This window comes from Zea mays, chromosome 7 (genome assembly GCF_902167145.1).
Source record: "Zea mays cultivar B73 chromosome 7, Zm-B73-REFERENCE-NAM-5.0, whole genome shotgun sequence".
Lineage (NCBI taxonomy): Eukaryota > Viridiplantae > Streptophyta > Magnoliopsida > Poales > Poaceae > Zea > Zea mays.
Window position 1 is genome coordinate 27058221 of NC_050102.1, and position 26710 is coordinate 27084930.

The following is a 26710-nucleotide window of genomic DNA, read 5'->3' on the forward strand; positions in this document are numbered from 1 at the left end:
CGAAAATAGGCACCTATTTTCGTCGGTACCGACGAAAATAAACTATTTTCGTCGGCTTTCCCAAGGCCGACGAAAATAAATGGTCGGCTGACTATTTTCGTCGGCCCGGTGATGGCCGACGAAAATACGTGCCAGGCTATTTTCGTCGGCCTCGGTGGTGGCCGACGAAAATAGCCTGGGAACATATTTTCGTCGGCCACCACCGAGGCCGACGAAAATTGATGGTTCCCCCCCAAAACAGATTTTTCTGCACCTATTAATAATTCACAGCAATATACACAATATCACAATTCACATATACAGATTCACAAGCCTAATACATAATTCACAAAACACATTCACATATACATAAATAGTCCATAGTCCATTCAAATAAGTCTAGAGTTCATAAGTCCATAAGTCCATTGTCCATTCAAATACACAATTCACAAAACTCTAGTCCATAAGTCTAGAGTCCATAAGTCCATAAGCTACTCACTACTCACTCCTCACTCCGGCGGGCTGTGGGAGTTTTGGCCACTCCCTCCTCCGCCACCGGGAAGGTGGCCACTCCCTCCTCCGCCACCGGGAAGGTGGCCACTCCCTCCAGCACCATGGACGAGTAAGTCTTGGACGTTGACACCACCCTCCGATCCATGAGCATGTGACGCTGAACCCTGCAATTCATCAATCATTCAAATAAGGCTGTATTTTGCTATCACTATACCTATACATTGCTGTGTTTGGTCAATATTTGCATAAAACTAAACATGGAATGTCACCTGTGATCCATGGTGAGGAGGAGGTTGTGCATGCATCCACGGGTACTGTTGTGCTGGCCACCCCAGAGGTGGTGGCACCCACCCCGTCGGTGGCGGTGCCATCCACGCTTGAAATGGCTGAGAGCCCGCCGGTGGCTGGGAGACCGGTGGCACCCATCCCGGGACTGGCTGCGATCCTTGGGGTGGAGGCGTCCAAGTGCCTAGAGGTGCCTGCGTCCACCCAACACCGGTCCACTGTGGCTGCGACGCTGGAGCTTGTCCTGGCCACTGTCCCCATCCTTGTGCCTGCGAGCCATTTTTGATAATAAAAAAAGAGTTGCTATGGAATTAAAGTGTTCAGATAGTGTTACCTGGGGAGGGCGAAAAGCGGGCAAGTTCATATCAGGGCCGAGTCGAGTAGTCATTTCCTGCAAATGGATGCAACGTTAGAATCACAACATTATACTTTGAATTCAATGACGACACGTGATGAGATAGACGGATTACCTGAAAATAAGAAGCCATATATTGCGTCAGCTGTCCAACCTGCTCCTGCGCTGCTCGAGCCTGCTCCTGTGCTGCCCGAGTCTCCTCCTCCAGCTGAGCCTCTCGAGAAGACCTGGAGGAGCGAGAACTCCCTCCCGAAGACGATGCCTTCCCTTGACCTATTGTCCTGTTATATTCCACAACGCCGGTGCCAAAGGCAAACCTGCATGATACACATAGTTGAGCCATTAAGTGGACACATTCTTGTTAATGAAATCATCGAATCAAACACAAACACCTCACCTGCCATGCTTTCTACCCCCACCACTGTGGTACAACGCCGAGGCATCTAAGTCTGAATGCATCCAGTCGAAGTCAGGCCCATGGCATTGAGTCATTTCCTCCCCATATGCATTCTGCAAAGAAAGTTGGAGTTAGACACAAAACATGCAATTTAATTCGTAAATACAAACTTGTTTACCATTTTCTCCCTTGTCGCCTCGCTGCATAGCACATCAGGGTTCGCCGGATCAGGGCCACGGTGACCACGGACGTAAACCTCCATAAAACTTGGAGCAACTCCACTTTCAGCTTCCTGCATGAAAAAGAAGAGTTAAACCATATAATTTTCATAGATGTAACATACAAGTTTGATTTATATACTTACCATGTGGCGTGCGGTACCAAGGTGTCCATCGGCGCCGTACCTGTGCCCCGGTCCTTCAGTGCCACGGTTGGCACGGTGCTTGTTGGACTCTACAATCCACTCAGGCGATGCCCATCTCTTAGCCAACCACCTCCAGGCTTTCATGTCCTTCGCCAGCCAATCCACAACACTCTGCAGGTACTGCTCCTCTGTGAGGTAGATCTCATTGGCCCCTAATGCTTTGCTCATTTTCTGCCCCTTTATCTTCTTGTAGTAGTAGTTGACGGCCTCGATGCGAGCATTGTACATGGCATCCTTGATTATCTTATCAGCGCACTTCCGAAAGTGCCTCTTCACACGTGTCCACTGAGCCTGATCCTCCTCGATGTCATCCGGCAATTGGAACCTCCCCTACATATCAATGTAGAAGTTAAGTTAAAGTAAGATTAGGAGAAGCAATAATTCAATGAATTGCTTATATACGAAAGTAAACTCACCCAGAACTCGTCCCACACAGCCACCTGACAAGTCCTTCATTTTTTTTCCGAACTTCCCCCTCCGCTACTGCTTTCCCCTGACTCCCCTGGCTCGACATAGTCCTTTAGACCCCAGTCAGTCCACTGCATAGCCGCGAACCTCTCGCCATTCAGCTCCACCATGCCAGGGTAGTAGAAGCGAAAGAGGCTACCCAACACCGCGTTCACCTTGGGACGTCTGCCTGTACCGTCCCAAGTCAAGTCTTCCCATGACCTACAAAAATTAATAAAACAAGTAAACTAGTGCAATCACGTTCACATTAAAAAATTAACACAACAGAAATAAGCCCCACCATTCTCCATGCGGCCGGATGAGCCTCCTCTCGGTAGGTCTCGGACCAAGCGCATTGCTCTTCTTATACCTAAGTATACAAGTAAATTCAATATGATGAAATGATTAGAAACTAATATCAATTAAACTAATATGCATAATAATACCTGAAGGACGTAGAACCATCTGACGCGTCGCCCGCGCTGCCTGCCCCCATTGGGTCAACCTCCTCATCCTGCTCACCCTCCTCATCCTGCTCACCCTCCTCACCCTGCAACTGTTGGGACACACGTCGATCTTCTCATATGTCATCCCAAGACCAGCCAACATCTTCTTTGCGAAGTACATATTCTTTGGCAACTTATGATTCTCCGGGAGAACCTTGCCCATAAGTTGGACGATGTCGTTGTAAGCACTGTTTGAAATGTTGTGCTTCGACTTTATCGCCATTAGTCTTGTGAGAGTCCCAAGAACTAACATCTGAGTGTGCTCGTGCAGTCTCTCTTCTCCCGCGGCGAGTAGCCGGAAGAATTCTTGAGCATCGCGTGGAAGCTGCCTCGGCTCCTCAGCGTTCATTTCAACCTCCCTACCAAGATCATGCAACATATCGTCCATCCTATCATGATCGTCATCAAGCTCCACCTCCGCGTCAACGTGTCTAATAGACTCTCCATGCCGGTACCATACAAGGTAGTTCGGCATAAACCCACTTTTGCAAAGGTATTTCTCCATTTCTTCCTTCTTCTGAGGCCACTTGTTCTCGCAGCGATTGCAAGAACACTTCACTAGACGACCAGTTGCATCTTTGAAAGCGTGCTCAAGAAAAGCCTTTGTTACACCCATCCATTCATTCGAATGTGCCCCATCCTTTCTCCACCAGTCATACATCACCCTCCGATCACCGTCCATTTTAAAGGCTAAACAAAAGTCAAAGAACATCAACGATCGTCCGTGGCTTAATTAGGTGAACTCCCTATTAGGTAAAGGCCCTAAACCCACCCAAGAGTGTAGGCTGATGCTTGTGATTTATGACGTGTAGCCTACGATTGTCGCTAAATTTCGGCAGCATAACCCCGCTGCTCTCCAAGCACACGTCTGAACATGGTGTGTTGGAGAACAACTGGGTTACACAACCGAAATTCCGCGTCAATCGTAAGGCACATGTCACAAATCACAAGCATCGGCTTACACTCTCAGGCTGTCCAAAATACGTGGACAATTCCGGAACGGCGAACCTCACAAGTCAATGTGACGTTCGCCGTTCCCGAACGGGTGACGCATACGGTTCGCTACGGTTAACGATTAAAACTGAGAATAATGTATACCTGAGAAATTACGAAAACAATGTATACCTGAGAATAATGTACGAGTCTAGCTAACGGTGGAGAAGGTCAAGTCGGAAGAACACCTATGTACAAAAAATATTATTGTCAATAAAAAATTCGGCAGCACCTCCCCTATAAACTGATGTTTCTAAAACCTGCAAATAAACGACAACACGATGGTTGCCAACACAGAAACCTATACGATAGCTACATAATAAACAATATGCTCACCAGTATATGCTAAACAATATGTTGACCAATATATGCTAAACAATATGCTACAAGTATATGCTAAACAATATGCTACAAGTATATGCTAACTATATACTCACTAACTTTCCATGTGCTAAGTTAAACAATATACTTTACCATGTGCTAAGTAACTAAAAAAAATTAAAATTTTACCTGTCGGACTAGGAGGCGAGGCGGAGCTCGGTGCGGCTGCGGCGGGGGACGGCGGTGGAGAGAGCCGGTGCCTGAGGCTCTCGGGCCGAGGGCGGTGGTGGGGGCGAGGCTGCCGCGCAGTGGGGGTCCGTGTCGCCGGAGCTGCACGGGCGAGCGGTGCCCCTTCGAGGAGCCGGGGCGCAATGGGGCGAGCGCCGCCGGAGCTGCAGGGGGCCGGGGCGTGATGGGGCAGGCCGCCCGATCGCCGGTGGAGGGAAGGGCGCGCGGCGGGCGCGCAGCGGCGACGGCGCGAGGCGGCCGCGCAGCGGCGAGGGCGCGTGAGGACGGGCGGCGTTGCGGCGAGGGAGGACGGGGGGCGGGCGCCGACGGCGGCGCGGCGACGGAGGGCGGGCGGGCTGCGGCGGAAAATGAGATTGACGAGCGAGAGAGAGAAACAGCGCGCTGAGGCCGATTAACGGGCCTCTATTTTCGTCGGCCTCAGTGAGGCCGACGAAAATAGTGGTCAGTTAATGCCTTATTTTCATCGGCCGGGAGAAGGCCGACGAAAATAATTGACTTATGTTCGTCGGCCTGGCTATGACCGACGAAAATAAACCTTATTTTCGTCGGTCTCGGGGCCCATGAAAATATCGTTCCTATTTTCGTGGGCAGGCCGACGAAAATATGTACTGGCCCACGAAAATAAGGTGTATTTTCGTCGGTTCCGAGGGCCGACGAAAATAACTATGTATTTTCATGGACCGACCGACGAAAATATCTAGGCCCACGAAAATTTAGGCGTTTCCTGTAGTGACTATAAAAGTAGGGGTGGGGATCCCCCAAGAGGCAAAGAGGAAACACAATAGATCATAAGCATAGCCACCATAATACTGGACATAGAGTATTATCTCGCAACGTGGCTCGAACTAGTTTAAATCTTGTGTCTCTTATGCATTTACCTTCAGCTTTCGATCTCGTAACCTACCCCATAAACTTACTATCGAGAAATCCTCAACATAAACTTAGGACCAAATGAAGGTACCTCTTGATCCTTTTGAATGTCTGCTTGTGGGATATGAGCGGTGAAGCTTGAAATCGAGAACATAGACACACAACAAAGCATAGGTCTGGTGTCGTCATTATCAAGTATAGAAGCGAACCAGTCATGCTCATGTATTCCTTCTAGTCCACTAGCTTACTATCCTCGTCAGTGCCCAAAGTCGTCATGGTAGACATGGGCATTAAAAGAGGCTTAGCCTTGCCCATATCAAACTTCCTCTAGACATGGTGTACTTGCCTTGTTGCATAAAAGTCTCATCTTGTGTTTGTTTGATTTGCATCCCAAGGAAGTAATTGAGATCTCCCATCATACTCATAACAAACTCCTTGTTCAAAGTACTTGAAAACTTGGAAACAAGAGCATGAGAATAACTACCAAAGTGGCATTTTCTTACTTGAGGAGAATAAGAGTTTTATCAAGTGATTCCATTTTAAAAATTCTAGCAAGCAAGAAGGTTTTCTGAAGCGTCCACAACCTTTAGGACTCAAATGTGATACAAATGCTAGTCCTATCAGGCTAGTATACACATTTATAAATCAGATGGTTCCATATCTACTTAATGGGACAAAATTATACAAGTGTCAATCAACTATACATAGCAGAGCAAATTAATCAGCGGTCCATTTTCCACAGGCATGGTTAGAAAGCAGGTGTACACAATAAAAGAAAACAGCTTGATTTTAGAAAAGAAAAGATTCAATAACCATGTAGCATGCAAGGAGAAAGATATGGTGAAATCTTGCAAGGGTCGCCTTTGCTACATATGCTGGAAAAGGGACATATATGCAAAGATTGTCCCATGGATAACTATCCCGAGCCTAGCTTGTCAATTGATTCATATACACCTAGACAATCCAAAATTGCAACTAGTGCTAGAAAGGTAATGAGTTTACCAAGTGCTATAGCAACCAAAGGACATTTGGGTTCCTAGATCTTTATTGGCTAACCTTGACGGACCCATCAAGAGTTGGGAACCAAAATATGACTAACAAGCATTACACGGAAAAGGAGATGATATGAAGCTTTGGGGTGCTTGAGCAGGTTAATCAAATTCTTAACTCAAGCTGCCAATCTTATATTGTTTCATACGTCTAAGATTGACCTAAAGTTTATGTGAATTATTATATCTAAAACTCATATCATCTCGAGCAAGATATTAGTGTTGTAGGGAATAAAGGATTGCCCTGTGTGGTAAATCAAGAAAAGCCTACAACATGGAGGAAAACCAAAGGATGGTAACAATTATGTCTTTAAGTGCACAGATCTTCAATTATCATTCCTTTTGTGCCTTATGTAGTCACATAGGAAAAAGAAACACTTAAGAATGTTTTAAAATAATGTCAACACTCTTTGGAGAAAGTTCCTCTCATATGGTAGATTGCATATTCATCATTTCTATGATATGGTAATCTACATAATTTTAATTATTGTAAGTATCTAATGGCATGTTTTACATTAATTATCTTATTGATTGCCATTATCTAGACAGAAAGAGGAATATTCTAAGTTCTTAAATGAATAAGGTGCTAGATAAGGAATTCAATATCCTTATGGCACTTATGAAAGGGAAGTTCTCTTTATGGATAGAGTCATGATACTAATGCTTTTGTCTAAGTGACTTAGGTAGTCTCACATCATGAGAATGAATTTCTCAATGGGAATGTGCAATTCAATCTAGAAAGAAGATCCATCTAATAGCATGTGATGTATTTGTTCTTGGTTAAATTGGATTTGATTATTCCACTTTAGTCGTTCTCCATGTTATGAATTAAATTTTTCCTATGAACTTGAAAGATTAAATATGCTTGTTTTATGAGTTAAAACTATGTATAATCTCAATTAAAGTGTAATCTAGTTCATATCATGAAGTTTTCCTTGTTTCAGTAATCTACTTGTCATTCCTACTCAAAATGATTACTAATAGGAAACTAGACCTTGTGTTACTAATAACATCTCTATTGAGCTTATTTATGTAAATTATCAAAAGAGTTTGTTTATATTCAAATCTGTTTGAAACACAAGCTTGAAGATTGCTCTTCACCAAATGGAAGAAAGGTAAAACGCAAAGGTATGGGAACTCATATCCTTGTTGATATACAATCAATTGTAGTTCCTTTCATTTGGTATTCCTTCAAAATTGTCATAACCAATTTTTGTTTAAGGAAAAATATCAATGTAAAAATTAGATTCCTTATTTGGCTTAAATATGCTAATAGTGCATATAATATTAATTACTTGCTTCCATATGTGCACTAGTCCAAAAAAATCTAATTCAAGCCTTTGCAATGATTGTTCTCACATTGATATTCTTCCAAGTTAATTTAATCAATCCCGTGTGGAGGTACATCAATATGAAGAATAAAATTCCTATGTTGATTACAAATGCTAAAATAGTGTGTTATTTCTCTTCTGAGTTGATGCACTAACTAAAAGGAATTTAATTTATGTCTGTGTGACTAATTAATGATGATGTGTGTATCTTTCGTACACTAAGAATCATCATTTGTCATATACTCCCTTGGGCTACTAATATCTCTATTTCAAGTATTTTCAATGAGTTTGAAAGGAAAAAGAGATAACTATGAAGGGAGGCCACACCAATGGAAAGAAAAGATTTCAGGATCAAACAACACCACCTTAAATGAGATCTCATGCAGTCTCAAGAATGTGAATAAGTTTCTCATGAAGTATGCTACTAAAACTCAATCCAATTTGGTAAAGAAGTATCACATTTATCTTGGACTGTATTTTTCATTGTTAAAGGAGCATAATTTTTAGATTCTCATATTATGAGCTTAATTGATACTATGATGCCTATGTTGTCATTTGATCTAAATTATGTTGGTCTATGATTTGTTCATTTCTATTTACTTGTGGGTATCAAGAACGAATACAATGCTTACCTGTTATATTGAATAGCTTCAATTGATACTCATCTTGCTTAGTGCTCCATGTGCTATCAATTGATGCCTCTCTTATGTATGCATGGATTTAAAAGGAGAATTTAGGTACAAATATGCAATTGCTGATTTGCTTGATATTTTGTGAAAATATTTTGTTTGAAATGATCACTAGTTGTAGAATTCTCTCTTGTACAAAATAATGTTGTAACTTGTCTTGAGTTTATGTATTAAGTGACCTCAAGAACTTAGATATCAATTGGTATGAGGGTACCATACCCCTGGTTGTTATCTTGGTTTTGGTGTCCCCATAGTGACAAGAAGTGATCAATAATTAGGATCGATCACAATGATGAGAGAATCACCAAGTAAAGGTACAAAAGGGGTAAACCACTATGAACATTTACACTTGTACCTATTTTCCCTCTTGTATGAATATTGCATATCTTTAGTCACAAGAAAAAAAAGCAATGTTCTATGCATAACCCTACTTCATACCTAGTTTAACCTTTCAAGATTACATTCATGCTTTGATGCAATTTTTGTTAAGTCTAGGCAACATATTATTCTTACAAAGAACTTAAAGCTTAACCTTAGAACGAGGATAAGCTCCCTTTGTTCCAAAGGGGGAGGTTTCTTAAGTTTCTTTGAATCTTTAAGGTTTAAATGCATCAAATGTTTATAACATGGCTTTTATGTGCAGATTCTATCTTGAGCATTACATCTATATTATGACACATTGCACTTCAGAGTTGCTATGATATAGATATGTTCTCACTAATTGACCTAATTATGTCCAATTGGCATTTAAGGCCAAAATATGTATTCCTCTCAAGTGCACATGTTTAGGGGGACAATCTATATTATAGAACTTTATAAATCTTAACTAACATATCTTTTTATCATGTATGTCTCTTTCAATTGCTACTTGTTCAAAATTCATATTCTTTCTTGTACCAAGGTTTAATGTGTAGAACTTGTATCACTGGGCCTCACAAGTCATAAGTGCATTGATTTACAAGTATTCATCACTTGTATACACAAATTTGGGGGAAGCAATTCTCTACATTTTAAATCTTTGAGACTAATGTATTTTCAAGTCTATATTGTGTTTAGCCTTAAATTGAAAGGTAAATGGAGTTTTGAGCAAAGGAAAACCTTCCATTGTATATCCGTTCGATATCAATCACCCTTGCTCAAACTCAATTCTTAAATTCCATATCTATATTGAGAAAGGCCATACAAACTTACTCAGTTTTTGGTGCTTAATGCCAAAGGGGAGAAAGTATTTGGCAAAGCAAAAGAACTGCACCACCACCTTGTCTTCAAAACTTTTAGTCTTCCAAAATTGGTACTTTTTTATTTGATAAAACCCTCTAGAAGAGCTAAGAGGAGAAAAATGTTTTCATACCAAAAGCGAAAATTTATTCAGGGAGAGCATTTATTTGGCCAAAAGAAAACATTTGAGAAAGGGGAGATTTCTTCAAAACTTAGAAATGCTTGTGAAAATTTAATTCTTAAACTTTCAGCCAAAAGCAAATGACTTTCAAAAGATTTTATCAAAAGATTACAAAATCAAATGCAAGTGGTGCAAATGTGGTCCAAAATGTTAATCATATAAAAAACACTCATATTCACTTAGAACTACTTTCACTTAAGTAGCTTATGAACACTTGACCAAAATACAAACTAGTCACATTTTCATACTTCATATTTGGTTTGGTTATGTGTTGGCATCAATCACCAAAAAGGGGGAGATTGAAAGGGATATGTGAAAGGGAAATGTGCCCTTGGGCCATTTCTAAGTATTTTGGTGATTGAGTGCAAACACAAGTGCTTAAATGTGAATTTATGCCCATGGATGAACAAAGTGCAAATCAAGAGTAAAGGTATGTTTCTAAGCCTTAGTACATTGGTTTTGAGTACTAATATACTTGTCTAAGTGTTAGAAACAGAAAGAAGAAGAAAAGAAAAGAGATGGAAAAAGCTTGGCTGTGTACAGCCAAGACTCAGCCCAGTCTGGCACACCGGACTGTCCGGTGGTGCACCGGACAGTGTCCGGTGGAGCACCGGACAGTGTCCGGTGCGCCAGGCTGACTCGGCGTGAAGAAGCCGCTCTCGGGAATTCGCCGACGGCGTACGGCTATAATTCACCGGACTGTCCGGTGTGCACCGGACTGTCCGATGAGCCAACGGTCGGCCGGGCCAACGGTCGGCCGCGCGATCTGCGCGGGACACGTGGCCGAGCCAACGGTCGGAAGGGGGCACCGGACTGTCCGGTGTGCACCGGACATGTCCGATGCGCCAGCGGCTCCCAGATCTGCAACGGTCGGCTGTGCTGTTTAAGGAAGGAAATCGGGCACCAGACAGTGTCCGGTGTGCACCGGACTGTCCGGTGCACCCGACGACAGAAGGCAAGAATGGCCTTCCAGATTTGCTCTCAACGGCTCCTAGCTGCCTTGGGGCTATAAAAGGGACCCCTAGGCGCATGGAGGAGAACACCAAGCAACCTTAGAGCATTCTTGATCATCCACACTCAGTCTTTGCGCATTCGTTCGTCATTCCCAGTGATTCGAGCTCCGTTCTAGTGAGAACTTTGAGATAGTCTTTTGAGCTCGATTCTTGGTCGTGTGTGTGCGAATTTTGCTGTGGATTTGTGTGTGTTGCTTCCCTCCCTTACTCCGTATTTCTTTGTGAATCTCAAGTGTAAGGGCGAGAGACTCCAAGTTGTGGAGATTCCTCACAAACGGGATATTGAAAGGCAAAGCAAAACACCGTGGTATTCAAGTTGGTCTTTGGACCGCTTGAGAGGGGTTGATTGCAACCCTCGTCCGTTGGGACGCCACAACGTGGAGTAGGCAAGCGTTGGTCTTGGCCGAACCACGGGATAAACCACTGTGTCATCTCTGTGTTTGATCTCTTGTGGTATTGTGTTTTGTTGAGACTCCTCTCTAGCCACTTGGCAATTATTGTGCTAACACTTAACAAGTTTTTGTGGCTATAAGTTTAAGTTTTACAGGATCACCTATTCACCCCCCCTCTAGGTGCTCTCAATTGGTATCAGAGCCGTTCTCTTCAAGAAGGGACTAATCGCCCGAAGAGATGGATCCTAAGGGAAAGGGGATGGTGGTCGACAACAACGAGAAGGAGTCTATCTTCAACGAGCCGAAGAATGACAAGTCTACCGACTTGGGCTCAAGCCACAAGCGCAAAGATGGGAAGAAGAAGAAGACAAGGCGCATCAAGGAGATCGTCTACTACGACAGCGACGAATCCTCTTCTTCCCAAAAGGACGATGACAACGACTACAGGAAGACGGTCAATTCGAACTTTTCATTTGATTATTCTCGTATTCCACATAGTTCGAATTCGCATTTGCTTTCCATTCCTCTTGGCAAACCTCCACACTTTGATGGGGAGGACTACGGATTTTGGAGTCACAAAATGCGTAGTCATTTATTCTCTCTCCATCCAAGCATATGGGAGATTGTAGAGAATGGAATGAAATTTGATAGCTCGGATAGCCCTATGTTTATTAATGAACAGATTCATAAAAATGCACAAGCCACTACTGTGTTGCTAGCCTCTTTGTGCAGGGACGAGTACAACAAGGTGAGCGGCTTGGACAATGCCAAGCAGATATGGGACACTCTCAAGATTTCTCACGAGGGGAACGACATCACCATGCTCACTAAAATGGAGTTGGTGGAGGGCGAACTTGGAAGGTTTGCGATGATAAGGGGCGAGGAGCCAACCCAAACATACAACCGGCTCAAGACCCTTATCAACAAAATAAGGAGCTATGGAAGCACGCGATGGACGGACCATGACGTCGTCCGACTATTACTAAGGTCCTTTACCATTCTTGATCCTCATTTGGTGAATAATATTCGTGAGAATCCCAGGTACACCAAAATGTCGCCCGAAGAAGTCCTAGGAAAATTCGTCAGCGGGCGAATGATGATTAAGGAAGCAAGGTACGTGGACGACGCCTTGAATGGACCGATCAACGAGCCGCAACCTCTTGCTCTCAAAGCAACAAGAAGCAAGGAGGCGCTACCTAGCAAGGTGGCACAAATTGAGGCGGCCGGACTTAATGATGAAGAGATGGCTCTCATCATCAAACGCTTCAAGTCGGTGCTAAAGGGTCACAAGGGGCAGCCAAGCAAGACCAAGACAAAGGGGAAGCGCTCATGCTTCAAATGCGGTAAGATTGGTCATTTTATTGCTAACTGTCCCGAAAATGAAAGTGACCAGGAACACGGGAGCAAGAGGGAAAAGAAGAAAAATTACAAGAAGGCCAAGGGCGAGGCACATCTAGGAAAGGAGTGGGACTCGGATTGCTCCTCCTCCGACTCTGACAATGAAGGACTCGCCGCCACCGCCTTCAACAAGTCATCCCTCTTCCCAAACGAGCGTCACACATGCCTCATGGCAAAGGAGAAGAAGGTATGTACTCGAGACGGTACTACTTATGATTCCTCTAGTGATGATGAATCTAGTGATGAGGAAATAGACTACTCTAGCTTGTTCAAGGGATTGGATAGAAATAAAATTGATAAAATCAATGAATTGATTGATGCATTGAATGAGAAGGATAAACTCTTAGAGAAACAAGAAGATTTATTGTATGAAGAGCATGATAAATTTGTAGAAGCTCAAAGATTTCATGCTCTAGAAGTTAAAAGAAATGAAATGCTTTCTTGTGAATTATCTTCTTGCCATGAGACAATTTCTAAATTAAGGAGCATTAATGATGATATGAATGCTAAGTTAGAGATTGCTAATAAATCCAATTCTTGTGTAGAACATGTTGCAATTTGTACTAGGTGTAAAGATTTTGACATTAATGCTTGTAGTGAACACCTAGTTTCAATTTCCAAGCTTAATGATGAATTGGCTAGTCTTAATGCTCAACTTAAGACTAGCAAGAATGATTTCGATAAGCTAAAATTTGCAAGGGATGCCTACACGATTGGTAGACACCCCTCAATTAAGGATGGACTTGGCTTCAAGAGAGAAGCCAAGAACTTAACAAGCCATAAGGCTCCCATCTCCGCCAAGGAGAAAGGGAAGGCCCCTATGGCAAGTAGCACTAAAAGGAATCATGCTTTTATGTATCATGATAGGAGACAAACTAGAAACGCTTATAGGAGTTATAATGCTTATGATGATTTTGACTCTCATGCCATGTTTGCTTCTAGTTCTTCCTATATGCATGGTAGAAATATGTCTAGGAAAAATGCTATTCATCATATACCTAGAAAGAATATTATTCATGCTCCTAGGAAAGTAGTGAATGAACCTTCTACAATATATCATGCTTTGAATGCTTCCTTTGCTATTTGTAGAAAGGATAGGAAAATAGTTGCTAGAAAATTAGGGGCAAGATGCAAGGGAGACAAAACTTGCATTTGGGTCCCTAAGGATATTTGTGCTAACCTTGTAGGACCCAACATGAGTTGGGTACCTAAAACCCAAGCCTAAATTTGCCTTGCAGGTTTATGCATCCGGGGGTTCAAGCTGGATTATCGACAGCGGATGCACAAACCATATGACGGGGGAGAAGAAGATGTTCACCTCCTACGTCAAGAATAAGGATTCCCAAGATTCAATTATATTCGGTGATGGGAATCAAGGCAAGGTAAAAGGGTTAGGTAAAATTGCAATTTCTAATGAGCACTCTATCTCTAATGTGTTTTTAGTAGAGTCTCTTGGATATAATTTGCTATCGGTTAGTCAATTATGCAATATGGGATATAACTGTCTATTTACAAATGTAGATGTGTCTGTCTTTAGAAGAAGTGATGGTTCACTAGCTTTTAAGGGTGTATTAGACGGCAAACTTTATTTAGTTGATTTTGCAAAAGAAGAAGCCGGTCTAGATGCATGCTTAATAGCTAAGACTAGCATGGGCTGGCTGTGGCATCGCCGCTTAGCACATGTGGGGATGAAGAACCTTCACAAGCTTCTAAAGGGAGAACACGTGATAGGTTTGACTAACGTGCAATTCGAAAAAGATAGACCTTGTGCAGCTTGTCAAGCAGGTAAACAAGTGGGAGGAGCACATCACAGCAAGAATGTGATGACCACCTCAAGACCCCTGGAGCTGCTGCATATGGATCTCTTCGGACCCGTCGCCTATCTGAGCATATGAGGAAGTAAGTATGGTCTAGTTATTGTTGATGACTTTTCCCGCTTCACTTGGGTGTTCTTTTTGCAGGATAAGTCTGAAACCCAAGGGACCCTCAAGCGCTTCCTCAGGAGAGCTCAAAATGAGTTTGAGCTCAAAGTGAAGAAGATAAGGAGCGACAACGGGTCCGAGTTCAAGAACCTTCAAGTGGAGGAGTTCCTTGAGGAGGAAGGGATCAAGCACGAGTTCTCCGCTCCCTACACACCACAGCAAAATGGTGTGGTAGAGAGGAAGAACAGGACGCTAATTGATATGGCGAGGACGATGCTAGGAGAATTCAAGACCCCCGAGTGTTTTTGGTCGAAAGCCGTGAACACGGCTTGCCACGCCATCAACAGGGTCTACCTTCATCGCCTCCTCAAGAAGACTTCGTATGAGCTACTAACCGGTAACAAACCCAATGTATCTTACTTTCGTGTATTTGGGAGCAAGTGCTACATTCTAGTAAAGAAGGGTAGAAATTCTAAGTTTGCTCCCAAAGCTGTAGAAGGGTTTTTGTTAGGTTATGACTCAAATACAAAGGCGTACAGAGTCTTCAACAAATCATCGGGTTTGGTTGAAGTCTCTAGCGACGTTGTATTTGATGAGACTAATGGCTCTCCAAGAGAGCAAGTTGTTGATTGTGATGATGTAGATGAAGAAGATGTTCCGACGGCCGCTATACGAACCATGGCGATTGGAGAAGTGCGGCCACAGGAACAAGATGAACGAAATCAACCTTCTTCCTCAACAACGGTGCATCCCCCAACTCAAGACGATGAACAGGTTCATCAACAGGAGGTGTGTGATCAAGGGGGAGCACAAGAAGATCACGTGATGGAGGAAGAAGCGCAACCGGCACCTCCAACCCAAGTTCGAGCGATGATTCAAAGGGATCATCCCGTCGACCAAATTCTGGGTGATATTAGCAAGGGAGTAACTACTCGGTCTAGATTAGTTAATTTTTGTGAACATTACTCCTTTGTCTCTTCTATTGAGCCTTTCAGGGTAGAAGAGGCCTTGCTAGATCCGGACTGGGTGTTGGCCATGCAAGAGGAGCTCAACAACTTCAAGAGAAATGAAGTTTGGACGTTGGTGCCTCGTCCTAAGCAAAATGTTGTGGGAACCAAGTGGGTGTTCCGCAACAAACAAGACGAGCACGGAGTGGTGACGAGGAACAAGGCTCGACTTGTGGCAAAAGGTTATGCCCAAGTCGCAGGTTTGGACTTTGAGGAGACGTTTGCTCCTGTGGCTAGGCTAGAGTCCATTCGTATCTTGCTAGCATATGCCGCTCACCATTCTTTCAGGTTGTTCCAAATGGATGTGAAGAGCGCTTTCCTCAACGGGCCAATCAAGGAGGAGGTGTACGTAGAGCAACCCCCTGGCTTCGAGGATGAACGGTACCCCGACCACGTGTGTAAGCTCTCTAAGGCGCTCTATGGACTTAAGCAAGCCCCAAGAGCATGGTATGAATGCCTTAGAGATTTCTTAATTGCTAATGCTTTCAAGGTTGGGAAAGCCGATCCAACTCTTTTCACTAAGACTTGTGACGGTGATCTTTTTGTGTGCCAAATTTATGTCGATGACATAATATTTGGTTCTACTAATAAAAAGTCTTGTGAAGAGTTTAGCAGGGTGATGACACAGAAATTCGAGATGTCAATGATGGGCGAGTTGAACTACTTCCTTGGGTTCCAAGTGAAGCAACTCAAGGACGGCACCTTCATCTCCCAAACGAAGTACACGCAAGATCTGCTAAAGCGGTTTGGGATGAAGGACGCCAAGCCCACAAAGACTCCGATGGGAACCGACGGACACACCGACCTCAACAAAGGAGGTAAGTCCGTTGATCAAAAGGCATACCGGTCAATGATAGGTTCATTACTTTATTTATGTGCTAGTAGACCGGACATTATGCTTAGCGTATGCATGTGTGCTAGATTTCAATCCGATCCTAAGGAGTGTCACTTAGTGGCGGTGAAGCGAATCCTTAGATATTTAGTTGCTACGCCTTGCTTCGGGCTCTGGTATCCAAAGGGGTCTACCTTTGACTTGATTGGATATTCAGACTCCGACTATGCTGGATGTAAGGTCGATAGGAAGAGTACATCGGGGACGTGCCAATTCTTAGGAAGGTCCCTGGTGTCATGGAACTCTAAGAAACAAACTTCCGTTGCCCTATCCACCGCTGAGGCCGAGTATGTTGCCGCAGGACAGTGTTGCGTGCAACTACTTTGGATGAGGCAAACCCTCAGGGACTTTGGCTACAATCTGAGCAAAGTCCCACTCCTATGTGATAATGAGAGTGCTATCCGCATGGCGGAAAATCCTGTTGAGCACAGCCGCACAAAGCACATAGACATCCGGCATCACTTTTTGAGAGACCACCAGCAAAAGGGAGATATCGAAGTGTTTCATGTTAGCACCGAGAACCAGCTAGCCGATATCTTTACCAAGCCTCTAGATGAGAAGACCTTTTGCAGGTTGCGTAGTGAGCTAAATGTCTTAGATTCGCGGAACTTGGATTGAATTGTAGCATACATGTGTTTATGCCTTTGATCATGTTCACTCTGCATTTCGTTGCTTATTGTGGTGCTCAAGTTGTACAAACACTCCCTGGACCTCGCAAGTCTGTTGCAAAGTGATGCACATGTTTAGGGGGAGATGTGTTACAACTTGAACCTTTGAGACTAACCATATGCTTGAGTTTGCTTGATTTAGTCTCGAAGGAGAATTGAAAGGGAAAAGGTGGACTTGGACCATGAAAGACTTCCACTGCACTCCGATGAGAGGGTAACTTATTCCAAGTCCATCTCATGAACTCTTATTGCCATTTGCTCTTAATTTAAGTATTTTGGTGAGGCAATGGGGTTAAAGGGCCAAGATTAATCCCGTTTTGGTGCTTGATGCCAAAGGGGGAGAAAATAAAGGCCAAAGCAATAAATGGATCAGCTACCACTTGAGAAATTTTGAAAATAGTGAAATAGAGCTTTTTGTTTTGTCAAAACTCTTACATTGTCTCTTTTGTCAAAAGTTGGCCTCTTGTGGGGAGAAGTGTTGATTATGGGAAATAGGGGGAGTTTTTGAAATCTTTGATCAATCTCTTTTGGAATGACTCTCTTTATGTTTCAACATGTGTGTTTGACTTAGAGATAGAGATTTGAGTTTGATTTGCAAAAACAAACCAAGTGGTGGCAAAGGATGATCCATATATGCCAAAGTTGAATCAAAATAAATTTGAGTTTTATTTGAAGTGATATTGCACTTGTTCTAGTTGCTTTATGTTGTGTTGGCATAAATCACCAAAAAGGGGGAGATTGAAAGGGAAATGTGCCCTTGGGCCATTTCTAAGTATTTTGGTGATTGAGTGCAAACACAAGTGCTTAAATGTGAATTTATGCCCATGGATGAACAAAGTGCAAATCAAGAGTAAAGGTATGTTTCTAAGCCTTAGTACATTGGTTTTGAGTACTAATATACTTGTCTAAGTGTTAGAAACAGAAAGAAGAAGAAAAGAAAAGAGATGGAAAAAGCTTGGCTGTGTACAGCCAAGACTCAGCCCAGTCTGGCACACCGGACTGTCCGGTGGTGCACCGGACAGTGTCCGGTGCGCCAGGCTGACTCGGCATGAAGAAGCTGCTCTCGGGAATTCGCCGACGGCGTATGGCTATAATTCACCGGACTGTCCGGTGTGCACCGGACTGTCCGGTGAGCCAACGGTCGGCCGGGCCAACGGTCGGCCGCGCGATCTGCGCGGGACACGTGGCCGAGCCAACGGTCGGAAGGGGGCACCGGACTGTCCGGTGTGCACCGGACATGTCCGGTGCGCCAGCGGCTCCCAGATCTGCAACGGTCGGCTGCGCTGTTTAAGGAAGGAAATCGGGCACCGGATAGTGTCCGGTGTGCACCGGACTGTCCGGTGCACCCGACGACAGAAGGCAAGAATGGCCTTCCAGATTTGCTCTCAACGGCTCCTAGCTGCCTTGGGGCTATAAAAGGGACCCCTAGGCGCATGGAGGAGAACACCAAGCAACCTTAGAGCATTCTTGATCATCCACACTCAGTCTTTGCGCATTCGTTCGTCATTCCCAGTGATTCGAGCTCCGTTCTAGTGAGAACTTTGAGATAGTCTTTTGAGCTCGATTCTTGGTCGTGTGTGTGCGAATTTGGCTGTGGATTTGTGTGTGTTGCTTCCCTCCCTTACTCCGTATTTCTTTGTGAATCTCAAGTGTAAGGGCGAGAGACTCCAAGTTGTGGAGATTCCTCGCAAACGGGATATTGAAAGGCAAAGCAAAACACCGTGGTATTCAAGTTGGTCTTTGGACCGCTTGAGAGGGGTTGATTGCAACCCTCGTCCGTTGGGACGCCACAACGTGGAGTAGGCAAGCGTTGGTCTTGGCCGAACCACGGGATAAACCACTGTGTCATCTCTGTGTTTGATCTCTTGTGGTATTGTGTTTTGTTGAGACTCCTCTCTAGCCACTTGGCAATTATTGTGCTAACACTTAACAAGTTTTTGTGGCTATAAGTTTAAGTTTTACAGGATCACCTATTCACCCCCCCCCCCTCTAGGTGCTCTCAAAATGGCCTTCAATCATTTTTTGTATCGATTTTTGTGCTTAATGACCATCACAACCATTTAGAATAACTAGTTTGCCTAGTCTTTGATCACAGGTTCATAAGTTCAACAATTCAGTTTCTAAGTCAGCATCAGCTCAAATCCAACCAAACAAGCGTAAAACTTGGAATAGATGAACTAGAATTAGTTCTTCACTTTGTATATGTTCTAAATACCCCTAGGAACATATTCGATACATCTAAAGTGGTTGGAAAGCTCAGAACCAATAATTCACTCATTTGGAGCCAATTTGAGCTAGAGAAGGAATATGGGTTGAAGAGAATTTAAACAACAAAATTTCATTACTTGGACTAGTTGAAAAGTCACTGTATATGTTTGTCTAAATCATAGAACACCCTCAAGTACAGCCAAACCCATTTGAAGAAGATACAAGAGTTGGGTATTTACTCCTATACACTAGAGCAACACTTCTAGACATATCAAAGCCTAACAAGTGCCACAAAAGATAAGATCAAGCTAGAAAAGCTACTCATGTGCGTTGAGCGATAGTACCTTGTGATAATTCTTGGAGAGAAAGTGTGTGCTACCTCTTGTGATCATTTGAGTGTGGAATATTGACATCCATTGAATTGTAAAGCTAGCAAGAGCCCCTTATCTTTGTGGTTGAACTTGCGGGGACACCGATCTCTTGATTGACAAAAAAAAGAAGGAACACTCATCAGTCTTGGTGACCGTTGGAGAGAGGGAAAGGGTTGAAAAAGACCTATCCTTTGTGGACTTCTCAATGAGGACTTATGTTCTTTGTGGAATCGAACCTCGGAAAACAAATCACGTGTGTCTTGTGTGCTTATTGCTTGTAACTTGTTTGTCTTCTCGCTCTCTAAGTTCTCTTGCTCTATTCTTTATTGGCACTACTTGTTGCTTGGAGATAGACTTTCATATTGAAAGAAGCAATTCTTTGCAAGGAAGAACTTGTTTTGTTCCTCTCTTTAACTAAACCTTCTTGCTCTAATAACCATGGATATTTCTTTGTGTTGCTTCGAGTTAATTCCACATTCTTTAGAAGCAACACTTTTGCAAGAAAATGACTTAGTTCTATACTCCGATTATTGTTCATCTTGTTCTAACTGCTAACTAGGGATCAAGTTTTGTGTTAAAGTTATAAATTTCAGGTGCTGCCTATTTGCCACCCCCCTCTAGGCGACTATCAGGTGACTCTATGATCATTGAGACATTCACTTCCCAAACCATCTGATCTAGAGCATATATTAACTTAAGCGCTCTCTCATGGTCGCATAGGGTAATTACACCTTGTTTGCGTGCATCTTGTTCACGATCGAATAGAAGCGAGAAATCATAGAATCTATGGGTTCTCTAGTCAAATGAACTAAGTTCTCATACTCTCGCTAGTAGGCATCAAAGAATTTGTTTTTGACATGATTGTTACCCTCATAGAATTTCTCTATGGTAGTCCAGATCTCATGAGTGGTACCAGGATATCCCACTCTATCAAACTTGGAGAGCGAGTGGCATGAGAATAAAGCATTACGTGTCATGTTGTTTGCATCATAGCTCTCCACCTAAAAGGGAGTAGCTCAAACTTGTAGGATCACGTAGGTGTTGTTAAAGAAAATTTTCCTAATCCGTGAGCTAATACTCTGAAGACATGTCACATACTGACCTTCTAATATGGGTAATTTGACCAATCGAACAATGGTGGTTTGCCGACATCATATTACATGTTGCCTTCTTGGATCAAGAACCGACTAATGTGAGATGATCCTTAACCCACTATGATACAAATTATAAGATCGAGTAGGCGAATAGAGGGGATAGAATGAAAACAAATAAAAATTCTTTGCACTCAAACAATCTTGGATTTGTTCCCAACAATTCAACCCAACCTTCTAAGACACCAAAAACCACATGAAAAGGTCAAAAACTAAGAACACCTCAACTGATCGATGGTTGGATGACTTGAACAAGTTATTGAGATAAGTATCATGCTATCAACACAAATTGAACTCAAATTGGACACTAGAAAGTATGAAATGGGGCCAAACGAAAACCTCACAAAATAGAGCAATAGTTTTGCTCCTCTAACCGACAGTGCTGGGAGACGACACTAGTGTTCACCCTGCGCGGTAGTGCTGCTTGATTAAAACCTCTTAGATTGTAGTGAAACTTTGTGGGTATTAGGGTAAGGAGAAAATAAGATTGTTTTATAAGTATGATAAAGATAACCCTTTTAGAAATAGACCAGAAATCTCAAACTCAAATTGGGGTTTTCATAAAAACTCAGAACTACTCAAAACTTAAACTCGTGATGAATAAATCTTCCCATACCTACTGGTGGAAAAGATTCTAGGAGTGTCTCCAATGTCTCAAACCATCCTAAAGTTCCCCTCGAACTTAGATTTACGAATTAACTTAAAACTCTAAATAAAAGAGCATCAAGAAGAGAAACCAAAATGAAATCTAAAGCAATCAGACTTAGACATGGATGAAACATAGAGGTCACGATGTGGTTAAGGTCACACTTCCCAAAATCATAAGAACATAGATGCTACAGGTTTAAGGCACCTAAGGATCTCCTAACAAATATGAAATATAGAGTAAAATCAAAAGATAGAGAGATTGTTGGTTGGTGCATCTCTTCCTCTTTATACATAAAGGTTTTTCATATTCCTAAACTACCCCTAGATACATAGAGCTTATCTGATCACAAACAGACCAGCTCTCATCTTGATTATCTTACGACCACACTCCCTTCACAAAGTTGCTTCGCATTGGCGCACCCTCCATGATGGCTCCACATGTCACCTCTGATTCCCTCCTAAATTGTGTCGTTGGGTATCGAGGCCAAACCCATGAAATCCGTCACTGGATGGTTTGAGGCACAACCACCAAACCTCCATAGAAAGTGCACTCCATACGCGTCCCCCACGTCCTGGACACGTGTCCTGTAAATCCTTAATCCTGTCGCCAACATGATCCATTGTGCCATGTCCTCGCGACTCTTGATGTCCCTAGGTGTCAGCCACCGCAACTGGTCACCCATCTTCTCTGGTCCCTTTGTTAAGACCCAACGCACGTTCTTCAAAGCCCTAATATATCAACACAAACTCGCATGACCTTCACTTTCACTGTCAGCCACTGCCTCTAGACTCCACACTTGTGTATCACAAGCCAAAAGACATGTTGCAGAAGCGCACTCATGCTCCAATTAGTTCACACGACTCAACCTAATATGCTACTCCATTGGCATTCACTCATCATAAACCTGGACCACAAGGGCACATCTCAACCTTGCATTCATAAAAAGAGATAAAAATGGTACAATCAGCGATATTCATGTCCCTTAACAACACCGGGTAGAAAAATCTAAAAAGTAGTATGGTAAGTTATATCATCAATGGATGTTTTCAACTTAGTCTTAAATTTAAGAGTTTTCATGTTATTTTGTGCATGCATTCAAAATTATGTTGCGAATTTTGTAATTGTTATTGAATTACTAAATGATTTTATCGAATTGTATAGTATTTTTAAATAGCATACTCTTAGATAAAATCAAGGACCCGACCATTGGTATTCCCAGACATTTACCATTCTTGCTTGGAGTTTAGAGCCACAAAACCACTTAGGTCATGGCCTAGCCACCCTTTAGACTGTTGCACGGTACTTCAAATATAACACAATATAATATAGTGGGCTTGTCTAAAACATTTGTCTTATTATATTCATTGTATCAATCAGAACATTTAATAAATTAAATTGATCAATCAGCTAGTCTCCTGTCTCGAGTATAGAGCCAAGACAGTCTATATGTCTTGAGTTTTTTTTTATATTTATCCACCTAAATATACTTGAAGACACAGCTCAAGACATCTATTGTACATGCCCTTAGCATATTCGTGTTACGGGGCTTGTGGTGTGTATGCTAGTCATATTGCTTAGACCAATAATAGGTGAGAAAAATAGCCACGTGCTTAAGCCGAGTCAATGCCTTATCAGTTTCTCATACGGGACCAATCTTTTATTTCTCTAGCATTTAATGTTTTTTTAAAAAATAGAAAAATTCTGGTCCCTACAACTCATGTACAGCACCATCTAATCCAGTTACTAATTCATTTTACAAGAGCTGGATCTCGACGTTCATAAAGAAATTAAAAAAACAACGAAAAATAACACATCATGATTTCGCGTGCCCCACGAGATTCCGTCGTTTCCTGTTACTCGATGTATTTCAATAACACCTCGCAGTATATATTTATATTTACAGTCAGATTTCACGTGTACTGACGTGTGTATTCGAAAGATGCCCTGACTTAATGACCTGCAGCGAGGCTAATAATATATATCTGGCTATAAGTTACTTAGTCAATATAGAACAGCCAGATTGCATCGAGGTGCTGCGTAATTTGTTTAGAGGAATCAAATTTTGGTAATAAAGAATCATGCGGCAATATCGCGCGCCTGCAAGCTGCAACCCCTGTGTATTGGCGCCCTCCCACATGCAAGACCAAGAGCCACACAGTAAAAGGTGTTTAGTTTTTATGTACTAATTTTTTATCTCTTTATTTTATTATATTTTAGTTTCTAAATTATTAAATATGAAAACTGAAACTCTATTTTAGTTTCCGTATTTAGCAATTTAGTGAATAAAAAGGAATAAGATAAAGTGACTAAAAAATTAGTCACTAGAAAACAAATACTTAAGTCTTTTTTTGGTTGGATTGCTCGACCTGTTTCTACTTTTGTAAAAGCTCAAACTATTTTTTTAAAAGGATAAAAAGCATCACTGCTGCTTAGGGCAAAAAAAAAATCTGCTTTGGCTCGAGTACAAAGCTCACATCACTTTCAGTACTGCTTTTTACCTGTTTTGGCTTCCAAATAATGACTCTTTTTTTTTCTTTGTTCCCCATGCATGAAAAAGACAGGCGGTCCTTCACTAGCATGGGCGTGGCTTCGTCGCGCGGCCTCTGGGTGCTGTGCACTGCTCCGACAAGAGGAAGAAGACGAAGATGGGAATCTAACAAGTGAGTTCTGCTCATAAGTGAGAGAGAGAGAAAGTTAAGTGCATGATGACTAAGGACTTTGGCTTTCCCACACCACACATCACATGCACAACACCTTTTCTACCACTCAACAATTTTTTTTCAAAAACCGCAGCTTAACAAAACACATACTCGGTCTCAAAATAAAATTCCTTTGAGGAATTTATTGGATTCACATCATACTTGATGTATTATATATATGAGAACATATCTAATGCACATGAAAGATTGGTGCACATGGTGCACATATTAAATCATCACCACTCATTTTAGATCTAACGTCTCTAGTTGTTTGGTATATTTTGCTGAGAACACCCTCCAATGTGGTGGTGTGTAGTGGTGGAAGGTGTTATTTGTAAATTGAATAATCAATTAGAGACGTTAGATCTAAAATGAGTGGTGATGATTTAATATGTGCATCATGTGCACCAATCTTCCATGTGCACCAGATATATCCCCTATATATATATATATATTGTAGGTATAATGGGAGACCTGACTTCCAATAGTTAAAAAAGCTCAGTTCGATCACCCCTGCAACCTGGTTCAACCCAGCGCACCGACTGGACCAGTTTATCGGTTGCACCACCCGCGCCCACGTCTGTGCGCGCAAAAAAAAAGAAAATGCATGCATTAGTCAAACACGTTCTCTTGCATGCGCGTAAATTTTAGAAAAGATATGTGTGGCGGTTTCTATTTTTAAATTTTTTATTTTTTCCATAAATTTAGAATCGCTGCAACAGCCATGCAGCTAGACTCGTAAGGACCATTTTATGATATATACTGCTACTAAATATGTTACCCTGTATAGATAATTATACAATTCGGTATACTGCGTAAAAGGCTGTTACCAGCTGCATGCACACGAATTTATGATGAAAATAATGTGCAATGAAAGAAAATGAATTACACGCATAGAAACAAAAAAACGTATTTAATGTTTTATTTCCTTCATAAATATAAGATCCCTCCAACAGCCATGCAGTTAAACACATTACATCTAGTTTATGATATATACTGATACAAATTATACTACATAGTGTAGGTATTTATGCAATTCGTTACACTGTGTAAAAAATCTGGCATGTTGTTCACTGGTGGACGCATCTCTGGGTTGGAGCGTAATAACCTTAAGTTTTGAGCATAAAATCTCTCAATTATAAGCGTATATACCGAGTCAATGTGAGAGGTTGATAGCTCTAGTAGGTTGTTATTACGATCCTATTTTTATGGCAGATCCGAAAAACATGGCAGCAGCATGCATGCGGTTATACAGATCCAAAAATTATGGCAAAATGCATGCATGAGTCAAACAAGTTCCCTTCCATGCGCATAAATTTAGGAAAGATATGTGTGACAGTTTTTATTTTAAATGTTTTATTTCCTCTATAAATTTAGGATCGCTGCAACAGCCATGCAGCTAGACTCGTAATGACCATTTTATGATATATACTGATACTAAATATGCTACACTGTGTAGATAATTATGCAATTTGGTATACTGCGTAAAAATCTGTTAACAGCTGCATGCACACGAATTTATGATGGAAAAAATATGCAATGAAAGGAAATGAATTACATGCATAGAAACAAAAAATCGCATTTAATGTTTTATTGCTTCATAAATATAGGATCCCTCCAACAGCCATGCAGCTAAACGCATTAGAACTAGTTTATGATGTATACTGAAACAAATTATACTACACGATGTAAGTATTTATGTAATTCCTTACACTGCGTAAAAAATCTGGCATGTTGTTCACTGGTGGACGCATCTCCGGGTGGAGCATAAAAACCTTAAGTTTTGAGCATAAAATTTCTCAATTATAAGCGTAAATACCGAGTCAACGAGAGGTTGATAGCTCTAGTAGGTTGTTATTACGATCCTATTTTTTATGACAGATCCAAAAAACATGGTAGCCACATGTATGCGGTTTCTATTTTTATACAGATCCAAAAATTATGACAGAATCGTGGGAGTTTCCATTGCATGCGCGCAAATTACAAACATCATAAATCAAGGAATTGCCTTTCCAATATGTATGCAGTAAACTGATATACGAACTCCGTGTTCAAGCATAAAATCGTACAGTTTTTAGCGTAAATAATACATGTGGTAGGCATAAAACACAATAATCGAAAAGAAAACTGCGCCGAATTGGAGGATGTCACACGCAATTATCGCTGCGCGCATCTCGCGCCTTCCGTGACGTCGCTCGCTCGAACATCGCGCCTCATGCATCGTCGTCGCTACTCGCACGTCGACGGGCGTCGCTTGCTCGCCAGCCTTGGAAGTGCCGCCTTCTCAGGGCCTCGGGGACGCCGCCGCTTGCCCGCACAAGGGCAACGCTGTCGCTCGCCCTCTGGATCGGGGAGCCACCGCCACCGACCTGGAAACCGCCGCCACTACTCCAGATCGAGGAACCTCCGCCACCGCGCGTCGATGTCATGGAGTTGCGGCCACCGGCTGGGGGTCCACCGCCGCGCACGCTCTGGGGCAATCGCCGTCGTCGCACGCGGCGTCGCTAATGAATCGGGGTGGAGCGTAAAAAAC